Source organism: Phyllobates terribilis, unplaced genomic scaffold (assembly GCF_046119375.1).
Source record: "Phyllobates terribilis strain yellow unplaced genomic scaffold, ASM4611937v1 Scaffold_4__5_contigs__length_816908805, whole genome shotgun sequence".
NCBI classification, from domain to species: domain Eukaryota; kingdom Metazoa; phylum Chordata; class Amphibia; order Anura; family Dendrobatidae; genus Phyllobates; species Phyllobates terribilis.
This window is the reverse complement of record NW_027362764.1, coordinates 174,876,103-174,902,767: the sequence shown is the minus strand read 5'-3', so window position 1 is coordinate 174,902,767 and position 26,665 is coordinate 174,876,103. Positions and strand designations below refer to the sequence as shown.

Below are 26,665 nucleotides of genomic sequence, written 5' to 3'. Positions count from 1 at the left end.
GCAGGGATCGCATGGGGGTAAGTATAACAAGTTTTATTTTTTTTTAAATACAATTAACTAGGAGTGGGGGGAATGGGAGATGCACATGGGGGGAGGGGAGAGATGAGAGATGCACATGGGGGAGGGGAGAGATGAGAGATCCACATGGGGGGGAGGGGAGAGATGAGAGATGCACATGGGGGAGGGGAGAGATGAGAGATGCACATGGGGGGGAGGGGAGAGATGAGAGATGCACATGGGGGAGGGGAGAGATGAGAGATCCACATGGGGGGAGGGGAGAGATGCACATGGGAGGGAGGGGAGAGATGAGAGATGCACATGGGGGGAGGGGAGAGATGAGAGATGCACATGGGAGGGAGGGGAGAGATGAGAGATGCACATGGGAGGGAGGGGAGAGATGAGAGATGCACATGGGGGGAGGGGAGAGATGAGAGATGCACATGGGAGGGAGGGTAGAGATGAGAGATGCACGGCGGGGTGAGAGATGCACGGGGGAGTGAGAGATGCACGGGGTGGATGAGAGATGCACGGGGTGGATGAGAGATGCACGGGGGGGGTGAGAGATGCACGGGGGGGATGAGAGATGCACAGGGGGTGGATGAGAGATGCACGGGGGGGTGAGAGATGCACGGGGGGGTGAGAGATGCACGGGGGGGATGAGAGATGCACGGAGGGGATGAGAGATGCACGGAGGGGGATGAGAGATGCACGGAGGGGGATGAGAGATGCACGGGGGGGTGAGAGATGCACGGGGGGGTGAGAGATGCACGGAGGGGGATGAGAGATGCACGGGGGTGAGCTGCACATGGGGGGGTGAGAGATGCACATGGGGGGGTTATGTTTACATAACTTTGTTGCCTTATGAAGGGCGGGGGGGGCCCCCAAAAATTTCTTGCACAGGGGCCCACTACAGTCTGTGTCCGCCCCTGGGATGAAGTAAATGCAGCTGAACAGCAGCTGTCAGGACAGCTGCCCTGTCCTGCTGCAGGGCGTGATGGGGCCTCAGTGATGCGGCTCCTGGCACAGCACATTATGTGGGGCTCCTGGCATAGCTCCTGGCGGGGACCTGGTCTACACTATATGATAAGTATGCACTAAACTCCAAATCCCTCCATTACCCCGCCCCCATATGACCAAAGCCCCGCCCACCCCACCCCCTCCTTGCTGGGCCATGGAAAAATGATCTTGCTTCAAGCCGGTCCCTGGTGCAAAAAAGGTTGGGGACCACTGATTTAGAGCATAAGTGCCAGCCCCTTTAATTAACAAGCACTGCAATGTTCTTTCTAATAATAAGCACTTTGCTGCAGTTATTAATTTAAGGGGCCAGAACAACAAAGCATCAGCAGGATCAGTGCAGAGGACAGCAAAAACTATCATCTGAGCTTCCATGCCCCGACACACTGTCAATCATTTAAAGGCAGCTTCGCCCCTATCAGAGGCAGAGTAACATGCCCTTGCTCTACTCATTCTGTCCAAATCCTGTACTCAGAAGAGGGGTGGATCAGATGTAACAGAGCAGGAAGGAATGCCTGCATGTCATCAAAGGATGACCTAACCCACTAAAATCCCTGTTTCCTCTGCTACAAATCTAGCAGATCTCTGAATGCTGTGAGTGACAATTGTCTGTGCATGCTGTGCATAGGCAGAAAGCTGCCAATCAGTAATGGGGCTAAGGATAAACAGAGATCAGGAATATCAAGCAGTACATTGCTGCAGGTGGGCTAGTCCTCTCAACAATAATCTCTTGCTGAAAAAACAGTGTTTTATCAAAACTATAACAAGCAGCCCAGTAAGAGATACATCGCTGGAATCAGGGTATCTGCCTCTACATTATACTACTCTTATATGGGGCATCAAACACTTGGTGGGAGAAGTGGTGGGAAAATAATATAGCTTTGTCCATGTTGAGTTTAAGAAAGCGGGTGATACAGCTGATAGACTCTCTGAAATTCTGAATAGTGGAGAGATGACATCTGGGTCAGAGAGTTGTACTGTCACTACAGTAGGTGGCCAAGGCTAATGAGTCCTGTGAAGGCTAGTGATTCTAAGCTCACTTGTGGGACTCTGTATGCTCTATTATACTTACACTTTAAAGAAATTGACTCCATTTAGTAAGCAACAATATGCAGACATGAGGTCCATAAGTTTGACAAGTTTTAGGTAATCTTTGGTCCATAGGTGACCCACAAAATATAGGCTATGGGCCTGGACTTTTCATTTTTCTCTGTTTCATGTCAACAATAAGGACCTACGAATGATGAAACCTGTGGCCAGCTCTGCATTGGTGGTGGTGGGGGGTGTCTCCAGAATGATTGTGTAATTTCCTTAAAAATACGGCATCTTAAAACCCTCCATAATATGTGTTAGGGGTTTTAAGACGTGAATAAGAGCTTGCCTATTCATTTATTTTAGGTACTGTTACTCTTTAAGTAAATTGTCATGTGAATGGAGCATTTAGTCATCACTTAATATTTTGTGTATTCTGTCAATATATATTTTTCATGCAGAACATAAAATTGCTATTACCATCATTAAAAAACATGCATTTCTCTACTGAAACCTCCTGACATACATTGTTGTATAATAATGCTCATATTCCAATTCATTGCTTCACTGTGTATGGAGCTACTGTTGATTGGTGTAAAAAGAGCGAGAAAAAAACTACAATAAAAGTACAGAATTAGGAACTAAACAATATGATCGGAGCCCCAGACACTGCCTCAAACACTCTCCTATGCATCATTCTTAGGATCTGTGCCCACAAAAGGAATGTAATGTCCATTATTATGGAGTTATTAATTCTTATATATCACAATTGAAGCACTATGAATCAATCTGCTAGGCTGGCAGAAGAGCACGGGCCCTTTATATGCTCCTAGGAAAGAAATAGTACGGGAATAAAAATCTTGAATGATTTTGATCAGCTGTTGTGTATGCCCAGCACAGCAGTTGGTTCAATCAATTTTATGTTTTGGGATGTTTTTATTAAAACGAGCTGCTGCTTTCTGTAAATCACAGAGAAAGATGTGATCAGTACGCATGGCTTCATTTCTCTACCTATAACTTATCTGTGGTACTCAGTAAAGTTAAGGAGCAAAGTTTTTTTCATGTTTTTTTATAGCAAAAGAAGATATATATATAGTTTGTATTTTTTTCTTGTTCTTATTGTTCTTAGATATTTATTAGATTTAGCAATTATTATCCTATCATAGCAGGGCTGTGGAATTCAGGAAGCGATCCTTAGATCAGGAACAGAATAGAACATTTCATAACTTTCCCAAATTCTTATGAAAACATTTACAGCACATCCTGCATTGTACAACTGTACCCAATTTATTATGTATTTTAGGAGTCGAAGTCAGTCCATTTTATACCGACTCCACCAAATTGGACACAGACACCAACTCCGACAACACAGCCCTGATTGATAGCTTGTGATGTCATAAGAGCTGACCAGTCAGCCGCACACCGCCATTGTAACAGTAGATGGAGAAAATTGTTCAATAACATTACAACTTATATTTAAATTGTCTTTTTTTGACATGTCGACATGGTAGACATGTCTTTACCAATAATGTGTTAATGAGTTGATTTATTTACTTCTTCAACACTTTTCTGAGACTTTTGACATGATTTTACGCCGGGCGCCACAGCTGCTTATTTAGCTCTTAAGACCACCATGAATTTGTATTAAAGTGGATATTTGGGACTAGTTTATTTTTATTTTACTATGGGCTTAAGGACTAACAGGCAGGTAGTTGCTTCACTAGTCAGTGTGTCTTACCCAGTAAAGTAGACTGGAAGAAATGTCCGAGTGTATCCATAGAGTTTCTCTTTTCATTAGCTCATATATCAGTGCAGCTTCTATTTCTATAGCCTGTTTTCTCTGCCCTCCCCGAGACTCTATCTCCTGTCTTTACGATGTGGAGTTCTGTGTACAAGTCCCTTCTGCACTGTTACTGTCTCTAACAGAGAGAGAAGGTGAGAGAGAGCAGAAAGAGCTGTCAGAACCAGGAGGTCTGACAGATTTGTAAATTTTTTTGCATTTGGGTAGCTAAAATACTTAGACACTCTGCATCAGCAAAATTTTCTAAATATTTTAATTATTATTTATGTGACATGCAGAAGTAGTGCTGTTGCTTTAAAAACATTCAGCAACTATTAGTAGTAACACAAGCACATGAGACAGGAAGTGTTGTGCTACAGAAGAATCCAGCAACTAGAGGGGTTAACACAGTCACAGGAGAAGGGGAGTGTTTTAGCAGAGCCCCAGGGGAATTGTGGGGAAGTTGTTTACTGTTTGGCTGGAGCCAAAGAGAAAGGTGGTGTGTGTGTTCTGTATCTCACAGAAGCGCCCCTGCAAGTGAAAAGGATTCAAGTCAGGAGTGAAGCTGAGCACAGGTCAGGTAGAGTTCCTGAACTAGCAGTGCAGAGTATTGTCAGGCAGGAAGATAAGTACCGGAAGAAGTGGTGTCACAGGGATCATCTCCTTCAGCAAATCCTCCCCACTCCTCCATCTCACTGTGCTGTAAAGAATGCTGTGTTCATTAATGTGCCTTTGCATTAGAACTGTGCTGTCCTGTACTACTGGGAAGACTGTGAACTGCTGTGCTGCTAAGGAAACTGTACTGTTTGTCACTGGAGCCCGTTGCTCATAAGACTTAAGTTGCACTGGCTGTGCGGCTTCTTATTAAATGCTACTGTTCTACCGTTTATGAGGACTCTTGTCAAGTGTGTCTGGTCTGCAAGTGAAACAACCTACATGTCTGTGCCTGAGGGTCAATACCCCTGTGTGCCTGAGAGAAGCTGCAGCGAATGGTCTATGGCCGCCCTGAGTAACGGTTCCCCCAGGATTCCAAAGAATTCATGTCACCTGTCATGCCCGTATCTGAACCCAGCAGCGTGCGTATAACATTTAGAAAGTTTCTTAACTTTGTGTTTAAGAAAGAAATAAAAAATCTTTGTGAAGGTGTACTTTAACAGTGAACTATGTTTCCTCTGTTAATATGCATGTTGGCCTATAAATGGTCTGATTTAAATAAGGTCTACCACTAAATAGTTCACCTGGTATCTATATAACTGGCCACATTTAAAGCTGCATTCACACAGGTTTTTTATGTAGATTTTTAAGCTCAAATTCGAAAGTGGATTCAAGAGAAGTCTTAGTCTCTTCTTCCCAGCTTTGACTTCATAAAGGTCAACATGAAGACACCCTCTATAGCCTCTACTCATATGGTTTTAAATTGGCGTTTAATATTCCTTTGCATTCTTTGCTTGCATCTTGTATTGTCATCCTTGGCTAAAACACTAATTAACCCATTGATTTTTATACACTACTATCAGTTCCCCTATAGTAGTTCAATTGAACGCTAACATTTAACTTGCCTAGCTAGCCATAGGTCAGATAATCATTCTGTCTCTGCTGCTAAAATGATCTGTGCCAACCAGCGCTGACAATTTTTGGAAATGCTTTGTTTTTTTTAAATTTAGCCATTTATTTCCTGAAAAAATGGGTATCCCTATAGTTCAGTGATCAGTTAGGAGTTAATCTAACTTTGTACGGGTCCTTTTCAATGGGCTTATCAATTGCCCTTTAAGGAAACCCGTCACCATGAAAATGCAGTCTAATCTGCAGGCACCATGTTATAGAGCAGGAGGAGCTAAGTAGATTGATAAATTGAGATTCTGTATAACCTGTGTTTTTATCATTTAATTCCCTGCTCTTTCCAGGATTTTTAGTCCAGTGGGCTGGTCCTCTCTGTGACTGACAGCTTCCTTTGTATTCAAGCACATACAGAGGTAGCGGTCGACCCACTGGCCTGAATGTCCTAGAAAGAGCAGAGAATTAAATGATGAAAACTCAGGTTATACTGAATTCTTTCTCACAAAACTCTACAGTGGGTACGGAAAGTATTCAGACCCCTTTAAATTTTTCACTCTTTCTTTCATTGCAGCCATTTGGTAAATTCTAAAAAGTTATTTTTTTTCTCATTAAAGTACACTCTGCACCCCATTTTGACTGAAAATAAACAGAAATGTAGACTTGCTAATTTATTAAAAAAGAAAATCTGAAATATCACATGGTCATAAGTATTCAGTTTTGCTCAGACACTCATATTTAAGTCACATGCTATCAATTTCCTTGTGATCCTCCTTAAGATGGTTCTACTCCCTCATTGGAGTCCAGCTATGTTTAATTAAACTGATAGGACTTGATTTGGAAAGGTACACACCTGTCTATATAAGACCTCACAGCTTACAGTGCATGTCAGACCAAATGAGAATCATGAGCTCAAAGGAACTGCCCAAGGAGCTCAGAGACAGAATTGTGGCAAGGCACAGATCAGGCCAAGGTTACAAAAGAATTTCTGCATTACTCAAGGTTCCTAAGAACACAATGGCCTCCGTAATCCTTAAATGGAAGAAGTTTGGGACCACCAGAAGTCTTCCTAGACCTGGCCGTCTGGCAGGTCCAACTGAGCAATCATGGGAGAAGAGCCTTGGTGAGAGAGGTAAAGAAGAACCCCAAGATCGCTGTGGCTGAGCTCCAGAGATGCAGTAGGGAGATGGGAGAAAGTTCCACAAAGTCAACTATCACTGCAGCCCTCTACCAGTCAGGACTTTATGGCAGAGTGGCCCAACGGAAGCCTCTCCTCAGTGCAAGACTTATGAAAGCCCGCACAGAGTTTGCTCAAAAACACATGAAGGACTCCCAGAGTATGAGAAATAAGATTCTCTGGTCTGATGAGACGGAGATAGAACTTTTTGGTGATAATTCTAAGTGGTATGTGTGGAGAAAACCAGGCACTGCTCATCACCTGCCCAATACAATCCCAAAGGTGAAACTTGGTGGTGGCAGCATCATGCTATGAGGGTGTTTTTTAGCTGCAGAGACAGGATGACTGGCTGCAATTGAAGGAAACATGAATGTGGCCAAGTACAGAGATATCCTGGATGAAAACCTCTTCCAGAGTGCTCTGGACCTCAGACTTGGCCGAAGGTTCACCTTCCAACAAGACAATGACCTTAAGAACATAGCTAAAATAACAAAGGAGTGGCTTCAGAACAACTCTGTGACCATTCTTGACTGGTCCAGCCAGAGTCCTGACCTAAACCCAATGGAGCATCTCTGGAGAGACCTGAAAATGGCTGTCCACCAACTTTCATCATCCAACCTGACGGAACTGGAGAGAATCTGCAAGGAAGAATGGCAGAGGATCCCCAAATCCAGGTGTGAAAAACTTGTTGCATCATTCCCAAGAAGACTCATGGCTGTACTAGCTCAAAAGGGTGCTTCTATTCAATACTGAGCAAAGGGTCTGAATACTTATGACCATGTGATATTTCAGGTTTTATTTTTTAATACATTTGCAACAATTTCTGAATTTCGTTTTTTTTCTGTCAAGATGGGGTGCAGAGTGTACTTTAATGATAAAAAAAAATTAACTTTTTAGAATTTACCAAATGGCTGCAATGAAACAAAGAGTGAAAAATTTAAAGGGGTCTTGAATACTTTCCATACCCACTGTATATTAATCTAGTCAGTTCCCCCTAGTCTATAACATGGTGCTTGCAGATGGGACGGAATTTTCATGGTGACAGGTTCCCTTTAAAAGAATTTTATCAGCCGAAACTGACATTTTAAACTAAGCATATACCATAATGGGGGATAAAGCCCCTATAGAAATCACACCTTTTAGTTTTCTTTTTCTGCTGTCCTGAAATTGTAGTTAGATCAAATATGCTAATTAAGGTGCTTGGTGCACCCTTGGTGTGACTGAGCGCCTCGGTGCACCCTTGGTGTGGCTGAGCGCCTCAGTGCACCGTTCATATCATCGGTTTTGCATGTGTCTGCCTCCCTCTTTGTTGATTGACAGCGCTGTCTTGCTTGGAGTGAGCGCTGTCTACCAGATCAATCAACATAGAACGAGGCGGATGCATACAGAACGTATGTGCGGGACGGTATATTTAGTCATTTGGCCTCACTATGCGTGCACTGAGCACCTTAATTACTATATTTAATCAAATTCATGGAGAATGAAGGAAGCGATAAGAAAACTATAGGTTTTTTCTGCTGTAAGACCTTTTAGTTCAACATGGTGCAAGTAGTGAAAGACATTTTCCCCTCCCCCATGACAGCACACCTTGAGAGAGGATCCGCCCCACCAAGGACAGGAAACCGTCTGAAATAAAAGGGCGGCACCTCTCCCTCGCTTCAGTTGGTTTCCTGTCCTTGATGGGGAACCTGTCGGGAAGAAAGAAGACTTACCTGGGGCTGTCCCGGTGTGGAAGAGCGGACACTGGCCTGTGCACCGGGTTCAGTATCCCAGAAGCACCGTCCGCAGCTTCCCCTGGGGTCTCTGCGTCGAGCGAGGCGCACGCGGTGAAGCAGGCTCTGTCCTCCCGGAGACCGCGGCGCCGTCCTCGCCCTAAAGTGTGGAACGCTTCCGGGTGTGACGCGCCTGACGTCACGGCACAGGGCACGCTGGGAGCGGCACGCTGGGTGATGTCAGGAGGCGGCACCGATCCAAGATGGCGGCGCCCATCGGAGCGTTCCAGGCCGGTTTTTTTCGATGGAGCTCCAGCCTGAGGAAGGGGGAGGGCCCACAGAGAGGCTGGATGGCCCTATTTTTAAGGGGGGGAGCTGTCCTGGAAGCGTGGTGCGCTTCTGAAACATGGCTGACCCGGATAGCCAAGAGCAGCAGCTTACCCCCCCCCCTCAGCAACAAAAAAAGCAGAGGGATGCATCGCATACAGACAGCCGCTCGAGTAATCGTAGTGGCAGCCGCAGGAGTAAGGCTTCAAGTGCCTCAGGACCATCCAGAATGGAATCATCAGTTCCGCGGCAGCCTCCGAATCCGGTACCCGTTTGTGACCTCCAGGGGTAAGTGAGCTTCGTGAATGTCACTGGTTAGTAACGGGAAGTCTCTTATGTGCTTCCTTTTTTTAGGAGCCTAAGAAGTGTAGTGCCAAGCAAAAGCATAGAATGTGTGCCCTTTGCCAAGCTTCTCTCTCAGTAGAGTGGCAGAAACCACTTTGCCAGGGCTGTGTGACCAAAACCATAGCTGAGAATTCCCGGGATTTTGCTGCAAATTTAAAGTCCATAGTACATGCAGAAGTTCAGGGGTCCCTGAAAGGGTTCCTTAGAGGGAAGAAAAGACCCCGTAGAGAGATTTCCTCCGTCTCTGATTCCTCCCAGTCCGAGGAGCAGTGGGATTCATCGTCCTCTTCCTCATCGGGGGGCGGTAGACCCTGCTTCCCCATTGAGAATACAGACAAACTGGTTAGGGCAGTAAGATCAACCATGGGTCTGGAGGAAGAGAGAGCATCTAAATCCCAGGAGGACATCATGTTTGCGGGCTTGGGAGAGAAGAAGAGATGCTCATTTCCGGTTACCAGTAAGATTCAGGGCCTCATTGACCGGGAGTGGAGGAGACCAGAGAGATCAGGGGCTTTACCTTCCTTCTCCAAAAGAAGGTACCCCTTCGAAGAGAAGGATGTGGAACCTTGGGATAAGATCCCCAAGGTGGACGGGACTGTGGCAAGGTCATCGAAAAGATCTTCCCTGCCCTTGGAGGACTCTGGTGTTCTAAAAGATGCCCTGGATAAAAGAGCTGACTCCTTCCTGCGCCACACGTGGGAGGCGGCGGCAGGAGGCCTAAAACCGGCGGTGGCTAGCACCTGTGTGGCGAGGTCCTTGATGGTGTGGCTCCAACAGCTGGAAGACCAGCTTAAAAATAAAAACGTCTCCAGACAGGCAATACTTGCGGATCTACCTCTAATACAAACAGCATCGGCCTTCCTGGCCGACTCTTCAGCAGACTCGGTCAGACTGTCAGCTAGGGCAGCGGGACTATCCAACGCAGCCAGGCGGGCCTTGTGGCTCAAAGGTTGCCCAGGCGACCTATCTTCGAAACAGAAGCTGTGCTCCCTCCCGTGTGACGGTAGACTCCTGTTTGGCCAAAAGTTAGAAGACCTGTTAGAAAAAGCAGGCGATAAAAGCAAAGGGTTCCCGGGATTTTCGGGGGAACCAAGAAGATTTAGTTTTCGGAGGAGGAAATTTAATCGGGGTTGTCCTCCGGGAGACAAAAGGAGATGGGAAGCCAAGTCCAAAAAGGAGTCGGGCTACATGTTTGGAGGACCATCCTCGAGTTCAAAGAGATCCTCCCAATGACGCCAGGCTGGAAGTGGGTGGAAGGCTTTCCCACTTTCTTCCAGCTTGGGACGCGATAACAACAAACCCCTGGATTCTGAAAATTATCAGTGGGGACCTGAAGATCCGGTTCAGCCAGACCCCCTGGCGGACCTTTGTGGTTACCCCCCTACGAAAGGTCCAGGAAGAACAGTTAGCCCTGGAAACAGAAGTGTTAGAGTTAGTAGGAAAGCAGGTCCTTCTCGAAGTACCGGCACCACAGAGAGGGAAGGGGTTCTATTCCCCACTATTCATGATAAAAAAAAACAAACGGGTCCTTAAGGACCATCATCAACCTCAGGAGTCTGAACCAAGTAGTAGAAAACCAGACTTTCAAGATGGAGTCAGTAAGCTCGGCAGTGAAGCTCTTACTTCGCAACTGCTTTATGGCTGTAATAGACTTGAAGGACGCATATTATCACGTCCCAATCCATCCGGAGTATCAGAAGTATCTGAGGGTAGCCCTGTTTATTCAGGGGAAGCTGAGGCATTTTCAGTTTGCTGCCCTACCCTTTGGCCTCTCCATTGCCCCGAGAATATTTACAAAACTAATAGCAGAAGTGACAGCCTTCCTATGGATCAAGAATGTAGTGATCGTGCCATATTTAGACGACTTCTTGATAATAGGGAAAACAGAAGCCCACTGCTCCAGTCAGCTCCTAGTGGTCACGGAAGTGTTGCATCAGCTGGGGTGGTTAGTGAATTTCCAAAAATCAAGACTAACCCCCTCCAGGACTCAGACCTTTCTGGGTCTAATCCTAGACTCTCGTCACCAAACCTGCTTCCTCCCAGAGGACAAAATCTGCAGGTTGATTGCATTAGTCTCGAAGGCCATTCAAGCTCCAGAGATGTCTCTGAGAGAGGCAGTGTCCCTCCTGGGTTCTATGATAGCCTGTCTCCCAGCAGTAATGTGGGCCCAGGGGCATATGAGGCAGCTACAGTGGGAGGTCCTGTCAGTACAGAGGTCCTGCAACGGGCATTTAGAAGGCAGGCTCTCTCCCCAGAAGTAGTAGATTCCCTTTCGTGGTGGACAGTCAGGGGAAATCTGACCGCAGGCGTTCAGTGGTCCAGACCAGTAGATTGGGTAATTACGACCGACGCAAGCAGTTCCGGATGGGGGGGTCATCTGGCAGAACTCTCAATACAGGGTCACTGGGCTTACCACGAGAGGGGAGCATCCTCAAACATAAAGGAGCTTTGGGCAGTAGAAAGATCCCTCAGGGGCTTCCTCCCTCACATCCAAAGTCACCATGTCCAGGTCAGGTCCGACAACCAGACAGCAGTAGCCTATGTGAATCACCAGGGAGGGACAAGGTCACGCCCTCTGATGATGGTGGCAGACAGGATCCTTCGTCTAGCAGAGCGAAACCTCCCATCCCTCAGCGCCCTTCACATAAAGGGGGTAGAAAACGTGAAAGCAGATTTTCTAAGCCGCCATACCCTAAGACAGGGGGAGTGGGGGTTAAACCCGGAGGTCTTCCATCAGATTGTCCAGTTATGGGGGCAGCCAGACATAGACCTGTTCGCCACAAGGGCAAACAGGAAGGTGCAGAGATTTTGCTCCCTAAATCCGGCAGAAAATCCCCATGCCGTAGATGCCCTCCAGATTCCTTGGGGGTTCAGGAACGCCTATGCCTTTCCGCCATTAGTGATGATCCCAGTAGTGGTGAGGAAGATCCGGGAGGAAGGCGCCAGGGTGATTTTGATAGCCCCTTTTTGACCCAAGAGGCCTTGGTTCTCTCTGCTTCGGCTAATATCGGTGTCAGATCCCTGGATTCTACCAGAGAGGCCGGACCTTCTCATGCAGGGACCAGTATTCCATGCCCAGGCCAGGGGGTTCCATCTTTCGGCATGGAATTTGAGAGGTCACTATTGAGTAACAAGGGGTTTTCACCAGGCTTAGTTTCTACTTTATTGGGGAGCAGAAACCAATTACAACTAAGATTTATAGCAGGGTTTGGGGTAAATTCCTAGAGTTTATAGATATCCCACTATCGAGCAAACCTCCGATCAGAGGGATCCTGGAATTTCTGCAAAAGGGGCGGGACCAGGGTCTAGCTACAGGGACCCTTAAGGTTCAGGTTTCAGCTTTGGGAGCACTCTACAATTGTAATCTGGCTGGGAATAGGTGGATCTCGAGGTTTATCAAGTCCTGTGCCAGAGCAGGACCGGTTAGGTCCATGGGTGTTCCTCCTTGGGACCTGAATTTAGTCTTGAACGCTCTTACCAGTGAACCATTCGAACCCCTACACAAGGCCTCACCGCTAAGACCATCTTCTTAGTGGCCTTAACGTCAGCCCGTAGGGTGGGTGATCTGCAGGCCCTCTCGGTTAATCCTCCTTACACACAAATCTTTGAGGATAGGGTCACCTTGCGGCCAGATCCAGCATACCTTCCCAAGGTGGTATCTAGATTTCACCGTAGTCAGGTTATTGTGCTACCCTCGTTCTGCAGCAATCCCAAGAACCCAGGGGAAGTCAGATTCCATAGCCTAGATGTTAGGAGGTCCCTGCTACAGTTCATTCACATGACTAGTCTGTGGAGGAAAGACTATTCTTTGTTCCTGGCCTTTCAGGAGTGTAGGAAAGGTCACGGGGTTTCCAAGGGTACGATCTCTAGGTGGCTCAGGGAGGCCATTTGCTTAGCCTATACGTCCACAGGGGTTCCAGCCCCGGACAATGTGAGGGCTCATTCCACCAGAGCCGTCGCAACCTCCTGGGCAGAGAGAGCAGACGTCTCAATCGAGCAGATATGTAGGGCTGCTACTTGGTCTGCACCATCCACCTTTAAGCTCTATCGGTTGGATCTGTCCTCTTCTGATCTCACCTTTGGGAGAAGGGTACTTCAGGCGGTGGTCCCTCCCTAGGGTGCTCATAAATTCTCAAAAATTCTCTCAAGGTGTGCTGTCATGGGGGAGGGGAAAACACCAAGGTTACTTACCGGTAGCCGGTTTTTCCTGAGCCCATGACAGCACCCGTAGTTTCCCCCCTTATTTTTTCTATGTTTCTCACACCCTGGTGTGCACTGTTTTGGGTGGTGTGTATATGTATATTGTGGTGTTGGTTATATGCCTAACCTGTTTAGGAAGGTCCTCTCAATGCTCTGTAAACAACTGAAGCGAGGGAGAGGTGCCGCCCTTTTATTTCAGACGGTTTCCTGTCCTTGGTGGGGCGGATCCTCTCTCAAGGTGTGCTGTCATGGGCTCAGGAAAAACCGGCTACCGGTAAGTAACCTTGGTGTTTTTTTTGCGAATATTATGCCAGAATACTGGCACATTTGGCTTTAATCAACCTCCCCCATTGTGTCCTAACCAGTGGGATGTTGGACAGACCTTTGAGTACAGCCTCTGCCCGGAGTTGTGAAACTATTGCAGTGATGCTAAAAATCATGACTGTCTAGTCGTATCGATAAAGTATTATAGTAAATAAAATATTTAATTGTGTGATCTGAAAACCATTTATGTCTTTTTCCTCATTTCAGGTTTACAGAGTCCTTCAATTTGAAATATCAAAAGGTTAAAATTTACCTTTCACCAGACAGGAGACTATAAAGCAAGGTATTGTGTTGGGAGACGTCTATGTTGTATGTGTCTATATGTGAACACCCAGTGGTTGTGATGTGAGTTTCTTGCATGTCAAGTGTTTTGCTTGTGGTAATGTATTGCATTTTTATCATGAGAAATTAGGGTGCTTACTGAAATATAGGTAGACGTGGGCACATCTGTAATGGTATGGCGAAGGGGATGTAACGGGGTGGTTGGACTCCTTCTCCTCTGTTATTAGACTAGTGCAGGCAATTTTTGATGACTTATCCATAAATGCTGACTTAAACGGGTTGTCCAATTTCCCATTGGATTGTTGTTCATGATAAAATAAGATATCTCCTGAAAATAAGTCCGAACCCATCTTTCGGAGCAAAAATTAATATAAAACCCTGTCTTATTTTCAGAGAAACGCAGTAAGTGATACTAACATACATAGTTAACGTGGAGGCCTCTCTGGTGGTCCTTGTTTCGATATAAAGCTATAATTTCATTTTCCAGTCACTTGCCATTTATAGGATTTTTGACAAGGACCACTTGAGTGGCCAAAACCAGTGAGTGGACCTCTTTTAGTTTTTATAGCCATTTCTGCCGTTTCAAACTTTTTTTGAGGGATAAGTTGGACAACCTCTTTGAGGTCATAATGTTTTTGAACATATTTCCTTTTCAATGTAGTAAACTTAGCTACAAGTTCCTAAATGTAGCCACTCGTCCGCTAAGACCAGCTTGCGGGTTGCTATGCTCAAGTTGTATAGCAACTCATGAAGCCATCCATTCCACGGCTGGGATAGGCATTCTCCCTCTCGTATATGTTAATGGTCACCAGGGATTACGTGGCATAGACTCCTTTTGTAAATTGGAGATTAGAGAGTATTGTATTCCTGGATTGGTACTAAAGCATTGACATTGTTTTTTAATCTGATAACGTATGGCTTTAAATTCATGTTCCTTCAGTCGCAGGCGACAAATCTAAAGCAGCATTTCTTGGATTTATGAGGATAAATCCTGTTTGGCAATCTTGTAGATCCTCCAGAGAATAGTTAAACAGTGATTAATCATTGTTTCTTCACTGAGTGTGCAGAAAAGAATGGGGAAGCCGCATTTCACACCTCTGAAGCAATTAATCCCCATGATCTTAGCCAGGCTTGTCTTGTAGATAAGTCAGGATACAAAACTGTACCTAATTTATCAATGTATGCATGCCATAAAGTATAAAACACACTATTTATTTCATATCATTTATAGTCAAATGTAAAAAAAAAAGTGACTTTTCCGTATCCAAGAGTGTTTTTTACATTGCCTTCATATAAACTAAGTACCAGAGATTACAATGGGATTGCTGTTTATTGTGCACATCTGGTGCAGTCACTATGCATTTTCTCATTCACTTGCTGGCATTTTTAGTGATTGTGGCATAAATCATTTTGCTAATCAGAAACATAAGTGACGGGAAGTCATCTCCTTTTTTTGAACAATGGGAAAAAACATATGGCTTCTTAGACAGGACTTGGCTGTTATGCTATTTATGTGGCATTGTACTCTGTATTTAGAATTTCATATTAATTGCAATGGTTTGATTGAAGGCATACAGTGCCCAAGGTTTACGTTCAAAGTATTTCTTTTATGCCTTGTATATGGCACACTTTGAGCTTAACTTTTATGGTCCACCTGCTTGCAAAAATAAAGTTGTAACATATTATGTTATCAGATTCATGAGCAGACTACTTTAAGTAGCTCGGCTACAATGACTGCGTGTTATAATTGGCAGCTCGGATCGGCATGCAGAGAGTGTCGGCTCTATCTGGTAAAATAGATGTTTACATTGATTAGATGTTTCTGACCAAGGAAATCTCGTAGGGGCTGCATCTAACAAATTGTGGTGCCGCTAGGTTAAGGTATATGTTGGAGAAATATATATATATTATAGGATATACTAATATGATCAAATACAGTAGAATGTAATAGAGTATGCTGTTTGTTACTCCTTTATATGCTCCTCAACATTAAAATTGCAACACCAAGAAGAAAAAGTCATGGAGTTATGGAAATCGCAGGAAGGATAGACAAGTTGTTAAAGAAGTTGTCCACTACTTTTACATTGATGGATGCCCTATCCTTAGGATAGGGCATCAATGTCTGATCGGCTGGGGTCTTACACCTGGCACCCCAGCCAATCATCTGTTTTCGGCGGTGGCCACCGGCCAGAAGTACTTACTCGCGGAGCTTGGCCGTCTACTTGTAGTGGCTGCTGCTTGTTACTACACATCCGCCTCCTAGTGAATTGAATAGGAGGCGGATATGTAGTACCCTGCGGCAGCCACTACAAGTAGACGGCCAAGCTCCGCGAGTAAGTACTTCCGGACTGCGGCCGTTGACAGATGATCTGTGAGGGTGCCGGGTGTTGGACCCTGGCCGATCAGCCATTGATGCCCTATCCTAAATATAGGTCATCAATGTAAAAGTTGTGGACAACCTCTTTAATATGTAATTGATAAAAAAAAATTCTAAAAATATTGATTTATTCAGTATCGAGTATGTAGAAATCCCCACACTTACACACCTTGGCTGCTATTAATAAAGTAATTAATTGTTGACTGAGGAATGTTCTGCCACACTCGATGCACTTGGCCAAATCATAGAGATCCGCTGCTGGCAGCTCCTTTTACAATCGATGAGTATTGACGTCCCATATGTGCTCGGTCTCGGTATGAGACAGGGCCAGAGAGTCTGCAGACCATCGTAGCACGTGAAGGCCACGCAGGCTGCTCACAGTAGCACAAGTAATATGCAGCATTAAGTTGTCATGCTGAAAAATGGCTCCAGGGACACTAGAGAAATGGCTATATTACTGGTTCCACAACCAAATTAATGTATAGCTGAGATATTAGTGAACCTGGAATGAAGGCTAGAGGGGCCTGGCTTTAGTATATTATGCGATCTCACATCATAATAACGGGAATAGGATCAGTGTAATGTTCCCTCGTTAAAGCCTCTTAATGGCGATAGCCACGTTGTCTACAGACCAATATCTGGCTATCATTGTGTCCAAGGTAAAAGTGGGACTCATCACTCTAGAGTACAAACCTCTATTCCAGCCTCCATTGATGTCTTGCTTTGTTATATGATAGCCTTTGAAAGCGGTGGTGTGACTGACATCAAACCTGTAGCTGGACATGTGGCTCGTGGCCCAATTGTCGTGCACATGTCTTTTGATGGTTTGTGTAGACATTGTTTGGTTCTTTAGGCTTGGTATGTAACTTCCAATTTCTTTTGAGGTACAGAATAGATCAGTAGTGTAACCGGAGGTACGTCCATTTCCCAAAGTGTCTCAGGAGCCTTTTTTTAACACAATGTCAACCTGCATTTTGCTGTCACACCTTTTATACACAGCTGATTACACAGGATCCACCATTCACAATAGGTGGTATCACAGCTGTCCCTGCTTCCCCTCCCTTTGCACTGGCTCATTAGATGCTTCATTACAAATGATAGGATTGTACTCTGCTCAATGTGGCATTGTGCATATGTTGTTTCCTGAAACAACAGTGGCCAGTGTAATAAATGCAAGGTTTCAAATTTTTATCTTTAATACAGAATGTGATATATATATATAATAGCTTCCCTTTAAGGTGGATCTTTGTGTGCTTATGCAGCTTAACTACAACCAGGTTTGGAACTGTAGCGATAGCAGCCACTCTACCCTGGACTGCGGCTGGGCCCGGGACACCAGTAAAAAATGTAATGTCCTGCGGCTGTTCTGCAATAGTATGTGCCACTAGGATGCTTGCCAAACCAATGAAAGAAACAGCCTGCTGAGCATTAGGCCGGGGTCGTATTAACGTATAGCAACAGATGTGAGATGCTAATGACACTCAGCTCCTGATCTGCTGTGAGTGTGAGCCGAGTGTCAGCTCCAATCCTCTCGCATGAGAGCATCGCAGCACAGGTGCCGAGGAAACGGAGAAAGTAATTTCTCCAACTCCTCCTTTGCTGGCGTCGGCGGGAATCGCACTGCACTCAGATGATATCCGAGTGCAGTGCGATGTTTCATATGCACCCATAGGGTTATATAGGTGCGTGTGTGATCTGAATTGTGCATGCAATCCCAGCATGCTGCTTTTTTTTTCTTTGCAATCATAATCTGATCGGAGCAGGAAAAAAAACACCACTGAGAGCGCAAGCATAGGATTAAATTGGTACGAATGCAATCCAATTTTTAATCGGATTGCATTAGTCCGATTTAATCGCAAGTGGGAGCGAGCCCAAAGTCTCTCCTTACCAATACCCCACTTTGGGTTTGGTGGCTGATATGTCGTGGACTAAAAAAAGATGACTGATAAGGAAAAAGATTATGGGGACGATTTATTAAGACTGGTGTTGTGCACGCCATTCTTAATGTAGGGTGTGCTGCAGTAAGGTGCACCGAATTAAGAGGTGCATGCCACTGATTGAATTTGGCACATCTTCTCAGTGGCGTACGCCTCCTTGGGCCTCAACAGTAATGTTAATCTAGTCAGGGATTGAAGTAACATTTCTGGGATAAGTAACACTGGCACTACTGATGAATCTGACAGGTAGGCGTGCCAACACTTAGGCTATGTGCCCACGATGCAGAAATGCTCCGGATTTTTCCTGAGCGTTTCTGCATCTCCCTGGCAGAAAAAATATATGTGGATTGTACATGCGGATTGTACATGCGGATTGTACATGCGTTTTTCCTGCCAGGGACATGCGGATGTGAAGCGTTCTTCACATGCATTTCCACATGTGGGTTGACAAGCGCTTTCCAAACGATTTTAGCATCACTTGGAAAGTGCTTGACAACTTGGTCACACTATATAAATCCATGCAAACATCATGGATTTATATAGTGTGACCCCAAAGAATGGTTAAAAATAAAAAAATAAATCTATACTTACCTTCCGATGACCCCCGCAGTCTTGCTTCGCTCCCTCCTGGCTTGCCGGCAGATCGCGGTACACTGAAGGACCTGCCGTCACATGACTATGACGTCAGCGCAGGTCCTTCAGTCCACCGCGATCTGCCGGCATGGGAGGACAAGTGCAGCGGGGGCCATCAGAAGGTAAATATAATATTTATTTTTTATTTTATTCTTTTTTTTACAGGTTCTATTGTACCTGGGTCCGGAGGAGAGTCTCCTGTCCTCCACACCTGGGTACCATCCGCACATTGAAACGCTTGGATTCTGCATGTACAGATGCAGTGATGCGTAATCCATGCGTTCCAATGCAAGTCAATGGCAGCGAAAGCGCAGCGCTTCTGCAAAATAATTGGTAGCGCTGCGTTTTTTTCCGCAATGATAATCCGCAGCGGAAATTTCCGCAGCATGTGCACAGCACATGCGGATTATCATTGGGGAACATGGCAGGCCTTCTACCATGCGTTTTTTAAGCATTTCTGCAGCGTTTTTGCCGCTGCGGAAACGCTTAAAAAACGCATCGTGGGCACACAGCCTTACTGTAGCTTCTCCCCAGCTCTGATCATTTTGGCATAGCATAGCTGCTTGAAACTGGCATGAAAACTTTAAAAGTCACACAATTTTTGCACAACTCTGTGATGTGCATACATTTTGGGACTTATCAAGGTGTTTTATTGAAGTTTTCTTGTGACAATACTATGCTGAATTAACTCCATTGGACATATACTTTTGCCTCGGGACACAATTGTGGTAAAATCTTTGAGTATTTTCAGGCAGTTTTGCTCCATGTGTCCCATGTTTTGCCTCTAGTTACCTTGTAGTGAGGTTGCCTTGCTACCTCTGTAAACAAAGCACTTTCATGTACACATTTCCTAAGTTTTTACTGCAAGCTACCTTACAATCCGAGTAATGACATCAGCCCCTCCTACTTCCCCAGTAATCGTAGCAGGTCCCGACATCAGCCCCTCCTACTTCCCCAGTAGTCGTAGCAGGTCCCGACATCAGCCCCTCCTACTTCCCCAGTAGTCATAGCAGGTCCCGACATCAGCCCCTCCTTCTTCCCCAGTAGTCGTAGCAGGTCCAGACATCAGCCCCTCCTACTTCCCCAGTAGTCGTAGCAGGTCCAGACATCAGCCCCTCCTACTTCCCCAGTAGTCATAGCAGGTCCCGACATCAGCCCCTCCTACTTCCCCAGTAGTCGTAGCAGGTCCAGACATCAGCCCCTCCTACTTCCCCAGTAGTCGTAGCAGGTCCAGACATCAGCCCCTCCTACTTCCCCAGTAGTCGTAGCAGGTCCCGACATCAGCCCCTCCTACTTCCCCAGTAGTCGTAGCAGGTCCACGATCTTAATGATCAAAGCAGAAGCATCTTCAACAAGCAGTGTGAATAAGACACAACAATGCCTCTGAACAACCCATCCTACAACTAGTAATCATAACCAAATTTTTCTCAACCCCCTCTTTCTCCTAGAATTCACAGCCAAGCTGCCCCAAAGCAATCTACCCTCTTTTCAGTAAACTGGACAAATTCCATCACACAATCCAGCGCTTGTTTAAAATGGTAACTTCTTTATTTCATAATGATAACTATTCACATAGGCAGATAAGAGCCAGAGCTGAAAACTCCAGCAGTTCTTACTCATGGTTACCACGTCTCACCTTTGTTGTATTTTGTTCCTCTTTTCAGTAGTCAAAGCTAGATTTTTTCCCAGTTGCCCCTCTCCCAGTGTTCATAAAAAGATTTTCATCCTGGTGCATCACTTCCCCTCAACTTTGTAGCCACAGCAAAGTTTTTTCCCCTATCCATTTTGCCATTTTGTTCTAACATCTAGGCTTTTCCCTAGCATCATCGTATACATATTTCAGTGAGTATAAAACATCTACACACCTGTCAAAATGCTAGGTTTTTGTCATGTAAAAAAAATCATACCAGAAAGAATAATTTCAGAACTTTTTCCACCTTTAATATCAACCCGTAATCTGTACAAATCCATTGAGAAACAAACTGAAATCATTTTGAGGAGGAAAGCAAAAAAAAAAAAAGACTTCATAAGGCTATGTGCGCACGATGCAGAAATGCTCTGGATTTTTCCTGAGCGTTTCTGCATCTCCCTGGCAGAAGAAACGCATGCGGATTGTACATGCGGATTTTACTTGCTTTTTTTCCTGCCAGGGACATGCGGATGTGAAACGTTCTTCACTTGAATTTTCGCATGCAGGTTGACAAGCACTTTCCAAGCGATTTTAGCATCACTTGGAAAAGTGCTTGACAACTTGGTCACACTATATAAATCCATGCAGCCGGCATGGATTTTATATAGTGTGATCAAGTTAGTTAAAAAAAAGAATAAAAATGGTAAAAAAAAAAAAATTATACTCACCTTCCGTCCGGTGTCTCGCGGTGGTATAAAAGGACCTTCCATGACGTCATTTAGTCATGTGACCCGTCACATGACTAAATGACGTCATGGAAGGTCCTTTTAGACCATCGCGAGCTGCCAGGACGCATCGCTATGGAGACCGGGGGCCATCAGAAGGTGAGTATAATGTATTTTTTTATTTTAAAGTCTTTTTTTTTACCGGTACTATGGTACGCGAGTCTGGAGGAGAGTCTCCGCTTTTCCAGACCCAGGTACCTTCCGCACATTGATTCACTTAATATCCGCATGTGCACTTGTAGTCATGCGGATATGAAGCAATTCAATGCAAGTCAATGGCGGCGAAAACGGCGCAATTACGCAAAATAATTGTTAGTGCTGTGGATTTTTCCGCAATGATAATCTGCATCGGAAATTTCTGCAGCATGTGCAGAACACATGCGGATTATCATTGGGGTACATGGCAGGCCTTCTACCAAGCTGTTTTTAAGCGTTTCAGCGGCATAATTGCCGCTGCGGAAACGCTTAAAAAACGCATAGTGGGCACACAGCCTTAGAGTGAGCATCCTCTTTTAATTGGAGATGTGGTTGTGTTCAGAATTAGCCAATCACATATAAACTCATTTTAAATAGTAGTCATTACACAGCTGCCAAATTTTTTTAATAACCGCATATAAAGTTTAGCTGTTTTAATAGGATTTTCCTCTGACATTTTCTTAGTTCCATTTAATAGCAAATGCCATGGTCCATAAACAGCTTACAACACAGCAAAGATATCTTATTATTGAAAGTTATGAGCCATAAGACGGGTACAAAAAAAGTCCAAGGCATTAGCTATACAAAGTGACATTACCTAGAACTGGACGACTTTCTAAAATTGGTGAAAAGATAAGAAGAAAATTGGTCTGTGAAGCTGCCAAGAGGCCTACAGCAACATTAAAGGAGCTGCAGGAATTTCTGGAAATTACTGGTTCTGTACTGCATGTGTCAACAGTTTCCTGTATTTTTCATATGTCTGGTGTGTGGATTAGGATGGCAAAATGGAAGCCTTTTCTTACAAAGCAAAACATCCCAACCCGGCTATATCTTGCCAAAAACGACATTGTCTGATGAGACCGAGGTTGATCTTTTTGGCCATTGTTCCAAAAGGTATGTTTGGTGCAAAGCCAACACGGCGTGGCATCGGAAGAACACTATACCCACAGTGGGGCTGTTTTTCGATAACTTGAACTGGGGCATTAGTCAATGTGGAGGAAAATATGAAGTGTTCCAAATATCAGTCCATTTTAAAAACTACACCTTCAGACTGCTGCTAAAAAGCTGAAGATAAAGAGGAGTTTCACTTTTCAGCACAACAACAACAACTCTAGGCATACCTCCAAATCAAGAAAAGAATGGATTACCCAGAATAAAATCAAAGTGTGAGACTTTCCACGCTAGAACCCAGACCTGAATCCAGTTTAAAATCTGTGGTGACCTGAAGAAGTACGCAGGAGATGCCCCCCAGTCTGACAAATTTGGAGCGCTGCTGAAAGGAAGAGCCGGTAAAGATTGCCAATTCTAGGTGTGCCATGCTGTTGGACTCATACCCAAAATGACTGTCATAATTTCAAAGGGTACTTCAACAAAAAATTTGTTTATGGGTGTGCATATTTACACAACTGCATTATTTTAGTTCTTTTTTTTGTCTACCCAAAAAGATTTTAATTTATTTTTCAATTCACTTGTACAAAATAAAGTTGGAAGTTCTGAAATAATTCTTCTTGGTGTGGTTTTGGTCTACATGACCTAGACCTGCCACTTTAACAGGGGTGTGTAGACTTTTTTATTATATATCCACTGTACATAGTAGTTACAGCAGGACTTTCCTTCTTCCAATTTCTCACCCCCATTGTTTCTGCAAAGTGCCCTCTGCAGACGGGTAGTGACTTACTGCTGACGTAGCGTCGGGCATCAGCCTTTCCCAAGACCCTATGCGCCTCTCGTCACGGCCTTACACCTCACCGTATACCTCTGAGAGAAGGCTCAGACATAGGTCACTATAGGGCTAAACAGTGCTATACACCTTCCATTGGCACAATATTATTTACATTTTTTTACTGTTGGCTTATGGTTTTTCTTTCATTTGCAGTGGCTCACTATATGGCCACGGCCCCACGATCAGTATTTGGTCAGTATCCGGTCAGTATTTTTTCTCAGGAGTGGGAGCCAAAACCAGGTGAGGAACAATCAGAGGAAACGTATAATAGAAACAAGTCACCAATTCTGCATTTATCACCCACTGCTGGTTTTGGCTCCCATTCCTGAGAAAAAATACTGACCGAATACTGACCAAATACTGATAGTGGGGCCGTGGCCTATAGGAAATTGTAGTTTACTGCGCTTCCTATACAGAAAAAAAAATTCTTCTGACGTCTATCACCAATACGGAGACCAAAAAGACACTGATCTCTATTGTGCATGGCATTTTATTTTGGTCATATAGTTTCTAGCACTTTTTGATACATTTTGAAGCAATGTATTTTTTATATATATATATATATATATATATATATATATATATATATATATAAATAAAATATTAATAGATTACTTTTTAGATTTGATGAAAGTTGCCCGTTCTCCTGCTGCACATTTTGCCGGCTACCTACTTGATGGCTGTATATGAGTTATATTATCATAGTGATACTAATATTTGGGTTTCATTATCCAGGTGACATTTGTTATTCAGAATCTGTTCTTAACATTTATGTATCTTCAAATGAGCAGGATTAGTCGCCATCCATAAACATAGTGAATTTTAAAGAGCACGCCGACGCTCTTAAAATGCCACACTAGCAGTCCTTATGGCCAATTTCAACGTGGCCTTTCTGCGGCGTGTTTGTATTCATTTGTGTTTGTTATATAGAAGATAAATGTGACGTATGTCGGAGTAAGATTAGCTCATCAATGCATACTATTGGGAGAGGGGAAAAAAAAAACCTGCCTAGAAAAGAGACAAATTAACGGAGGTTGAAATCTATGTCTCACTGATTACAATTATGCACATTGCTTGCAGTTCAGACAAGGGGTTTCAGGCGCATTCGTTCTGCTTCCCCTGGAAACATCTGTGCAGACAGTGCAATAGGGGGTGTATGCTGTACAATCACACTCCAAATAAGTGGTCCGGCTCCTCTTGATATCATGTTCTCACATTCACTTGAAAATCACGCTTAAAATTGACTTTCTGCAGTTGGCAGCTCCTTATTTTGGCCAGTTTCGCAATAAAGGGCATCATCCTAATCACTCTTTATTTATGATGGTTTTTATTCTGGTATCTAACGACGTAACTAGTGACATCACAGTGACGCGGTGCTTTATAAATAATTGCTGTAACTAGTTTGGTAAAATGTGCAGCGTCATTGAGTCGACCACTTTCTGCCTCCTTTCTTTTAACCCTAGTGTACTCTGTGTATCCGAAATTTGAAATGCCATATTTATATATATTGATTTCATTAATTCATTTATTTATTAATTTCCACTAAGGATCAGGTTGCATTCCCATTAAAATCCACATGTTACATTTATGTATTTTATTATTTGCATTGCAAAAAAACTGCAGCAAATTTTTAAAATCCATTAATTGTCTTCAAATCTCCCACAGAAAAATGTAGGACATGAGAATGAGGTTTTCTAAACCCTATTCCCATGTATTATATTTTCAGTGCAGAATCCATCCATTCGATGCAGGGATGAGGAATGATGGAGACATCTTGTTGGTAATTTGGGGCACAAAAATGAACCAGTTGTTTGTGACAACTATTTGCATTTTTCAAAAGACTCTTAAAAATTTGAGATTGAATCTGGTTAGTCAGTTACTTCACTTCTCATTTACACCAATGTATTTAGTAAATGCATGCTTTATATGTAGCAGGGACCTAGCATTCATTCCAGTTGTACAAAATGCATCCAAGTAAGAATTCTTTCAACAATAGAAGTGTTAATAGTTTATTTTTTTTCAATTAACAAAATGCAAAGTCAATAAACAAAAGAGAAATCCAAATCAAATCACTTTGCCTTAAAAACAGCATTAATTCTTCTAGATACACATGTACACAGTTTTGGAAGGAAGTTAGCAGGGAGGTTGTTCCAAACATCTGGGAGAACTAACTACAGATCTTCTTTGGATGTACACTTGTGCAAATCCTTTAAATACAGATTTGATGTGACCACCTTTTGCATTCAAATGAGCATTAAAGGGAATCTTTCTGTAAGATTAACCATCCTACATGGGCATGCAGGTCACAGAAAGTTTAATAAGATGATACCTTGATATCTGTGATCCAATGTCTTATTTCAAAGAAATCCACGTGTTTCTTAATATGAAAATGAGCTGTTAAGATCTATGGGCCGGACACTGATCTTCCTGAGAATCTGCCTTCAGAGATTATTTTAAATGAAATTGGGCGTTACCAGTGTGAGACATATAGATCAGGAGAGCACACTGTCGGATATTACTTGTCTCACACTGGTAACGCTCCCTTTCATTTAAAATAATCTATGGAGGCAGAATCTCCTGGAGATCTGTGTCCGGCCCATAGATCTTAACAGCTTATTTACATATTAAGAAAAACATGGATTTATCCAGAAAAAGACATTGTATCACAGATACCAAGGTATCATTTTAGTCAGCTTTCTATGACCTATATGCCCATATAAACGGCTAAGAAGGGTTGATCCTAATAACAGATTCCCTTTAAAGCATTTTCATATAATTTTTGAAGGAATTTGGCAGGGAGGTTGTTCCAAGCATTTCGGAGAACAAACCACAGATCTTTTGTGGATGTAGACTTTCCCAAATTCTTCTGTCTCTTTATGTAAAGCCAGACAGATGCAATGATGTGGAGATCAGGGCTCTATGGAGTTACTTCCAGGACTGCTTATTCTCTTTTACACTGAATATTGTTCATAATGATATTGGCTCTATGTTTGCGGCCGTTGTCCTGCTAAATTTGAGTGAAGAATATCTCTAAAACAGCCAAATGGATTTCTTTAAGCAATATATGGATTTATTCAGCATTACAGGGCCTTTAAACATGAGATTAGTTTGGGGTATGAAATTCTGATGACAGAATCTCTTTAAGAGGCACATCTTTCAGCTGCCCATACACCAGAGTTAGAAATATACTCCAGTCATGAGCTGGAATACATTTTTGCTATAATTTACATAAAGATTCCAAAACTTGTAATATTGTTGTGCGTTGCGCAAAAATGTGCAAGTTTTAATCAATTGTTTATAAGATTTTTGGTGTATAATGTTTGTTAAAATTAGTGTGCAGTTTTTTATAATGTTGATAATCTTGTTGATTACTCTGCTTTACTATTATCTACGATTTGGGTGAAAGTTAAAGGGGTGTTCCCATCTCCAAGCTCATATCCCAATATGTAGTAGGTGTAATAATAATAATATTAGCAAATACCTCCAATTAGAAATGTAGAATAGTTCTTCTGATTCGCTTTATCTCTTTCCTCCTGTGCAGGGCATTGCAACAGCAATGGTTACGACCACTAACAACTAACTGTCACTACATGAGTATTCAGAACCATGGATACATACAGTGAAGGAAATAATTATTT

At 43.7% G+C, this 26,665-nt stretch overlaps 1 protein-coding gene across 6 annotated transcripts in view; it reads left to right on the top strand.

Moving 5' to 3' along the window:
- The window catches only part of TBC1D5 (TBC1 domain family member 5), a 741,959-nt gene that overhangs the window by 141,363 nt on the left and 573,931 nt on the right, over nt 1-26,665 (top strand). For 4 of the 6 annotated variants that reach the window (XM_073677948.1, XM_073677951.1, XM_073677947.1 and 1 more), the window contains one exon: nt 13,673-13,748. The exons of the other annotated variants lie outside the window; for them this stretch is intronic. The gene's annotated coding sequence lies outside the window, so the exon portion shown is untranslated. The remainder of the gene's footprint in view (nt 1-13,672; nt 13,749-26,665) is intronic. 6 annotated transcript variants of the gene reach the window in all.